The sequence below is a fragment of the Pinus tabuliformis genome, chromosome 5_2, assembly GCF_031772625.1.
Source record: "Pinus tabuliformis cultivar Carrire ecotype Pingquan chromosome 5_2, CPIR1, whole genome shotgun sequence".
In the NCBI taxonomy this organism is placed as follows: domain Eukaryota; kingdom Viridiplantae; phylum Streptophyta; class Pinopsida; order Pinales; family Pinaceae; genus Pinus; species Pinus tabuliformis.
This window is the reverse complement of record NC_142306.1, coordinates 385817582-385820331: the sequence shown is the minus strand read 5'-3', so window position 1 is coordinate 385820331 and position 2750 is coordinate 385817582.

Sequence of the window (2750 nt, the reverse complement as noted above, 5' to 3'; positions counted from 1 at the left end):
ATTTGTTCATAGCTAGCCTACAAGGCGGCTGTACAATAATATTTCCCTAATAAATTGTGTTCAATATCATTTTCTATTAACGATTTTACCAGGTCTATGAGTATCAATTCCTGCTTTACATAGTATAAAATATTCTATGATAGTGTACATATTTAGAGGTTAACAAGTTATTTCAGAAGGGTGTGAGTGTGTTAGCATATAAGTTTTAGTTTTGCTAGATATATATAACCAATTTCACCACCCCTTCCGTCATCTACTAGTTAATGACCCCGTCACGTAACGAACTTTTCACCTGTCTCTTTCTAGGAGTAGTGAAAACACGCATTATTAAATTGAAAACCATTATATATGAGAGTTTCAACTAGTTCTTATGCCAAATTAATTTGGCCTTGAGTGAAACTATGGCCCCAACCTCCCTTGTTGTAATAATGGAGGTTATCACAACCCCACTGTTATCTTTAGTCCATTGGCCACCGCCACACTTTTTGACAGTAGATTAAAAACATAACGAAGGATTTTGAGTCCTTGGTGGATATCTTTCACTAATTTATTAAGTCCTCCACCACTTACCTTAAGATATTCCACTACTCTTATAGGTTATGGGTGTTACTAGCAACCCAAACTAATGCCCAAACTTAAAATAGCACACCACATAAATTCATACAATCAAACTAGCTATTTTCCAACTAGTGATAATTGTGCACAAACTTCCTTTCTACCATTTCTTAATAGAATCTAAGCTACTCATTCAACCCCACATCATTCCAGTCACGTCAACCCTCTACAAATTAATTCTAAACTTCTGGTTTCCAATTCATATCTAACATATTTTGATAATTAATATTACTAGCTTAAAATTCACCTATGCATGTGGTAGAGTCCAATACATTACTTTTATACACTCATAATCAGGGGAATCTTCCCTTGCATGCATAATATAGATCACTGTCTTTTATTTTCCTATTCCATTTCGTCTATAAATCTGCTAGCTTTAAAAGCATACAATGGTCTCAATCTCCTTCTTCAAGAGTAACCTAATCATGTTCATTTTAGATTTCTTATTTTTATTTCCTACAAGAAAATCATTCATAATGATATTAACATAAACGATAATTCATACAGTTTTGAAAAAATGATTCATCTATTTATTTATTAAAATTACATCTTTACTAAAACTATTGCAACATAATAAAATTTCAAGTGCTTTCATACAAATTCCAATAGCTTTATATCATCCTTTGAATACTATTTCCACCATAATTTCATGCATAATACCACTATCTAAAATTACGTACATAACATCTCTTGAAATCTCCTACTTCTTTATCACAAAGCAATAATTATACTTTTCCCCTAACAAATCAATACATAGGGTAGGAAGTTCATTTCTACAAGAAATACATCAAAGCCCTACTTACAATTGATCAATCAACGTAGCAATCAGTTCGTTTCTAAAATAAAACAACATAATCCCTACCCAAAGTCCTCGTTGGAATAATGATCCTAGCTCGAAAATTCTTTTGGGAAAGATATTTTCCTCCCAACCTTGAACCAATCTCCTCTGGTTCCCACTGACAATATATTTTTTTCCTGGAATAGAAAAACCTCTTGATGATTCCAGCAATGTATTCTATAAATTTATCTTCAGCAAATGTTTCCTTGGTAGGGTCCTTCCTTTCAGGGTTATGCTTACACCTTAGCTAGGTTAAATTTTCTTTTTCCTTTTAAATATGTTTTTCTCTCCCACAAATCTGTTTTTTTTTTTTTTTAAATTATGATAATCTGAATATTTTTCAGATTTGGAAATCTTCTCAAATACAAATCTCTCACAACGTTTTCCATCTTGATTCCTAATTTTATTTATTCAAAATATAATTTCAAAAAAGTAGTTTGTTTTTTTGGCTTACTGGCCAAATAATAAATAGTCTAATAATAAACAAAAAATAATATATTTACATAACAACATAGGGGTGCTACACTTTCAAGGATTTATTCATGTCTTCATCATTATTATAGTTTTCTACATCATGCTCATTATCATATTTTACTACAAATATCTGCAAAATCTTGAAGATTATGTACCTAGAAAACTTCAATAGGAAGTACAAACAAATACAAATATACAAAAGCATGAAGGAAACTCTAATATGTTCATTATGTCATTACAATGGGAACATCAAACAATCAAACTTTACAAATAGAATAGCTAAACCTAGTTAGGTTCATAATCAGTGAGAGACACATCATTTTATATTATAGTCTTCAACTTCTTGGTAGGGTTTTTACATAAACCGTAGACTTCATTTTCAAGACATAAAGCTTCAATAATTCAATAATAAACCAATCATAGTACAATATATCTAAGGTTTCAAACAATATGGTTTTAGAATTACATTTTAGACTCTAGTAGTGTTAGTTGCAGACCCTAGATTGTATCATCAAAAGTAAATCACATAAAAAACAATATCACCATATCCTAGATTATAAATCTTGACTAGGGTTTTATTAAAAACCCTAGATTTTACAAACTAAAGCATGGGCATCAAAAAATAGGTTAGCATACTCGCATATACAAATCTAGGATGCATTATCATATACTAGAGACTTATATCACTACTTACATGGGTAAACCCTAGATACAAACATCATTATATGAAAGTTAGATATGTAACAATTTCAATCGAGCTAGGGTTTCAATTATGCAGAAGAATACACACCTAGGGTTTCATTCGTATGACCTTCCTATAACT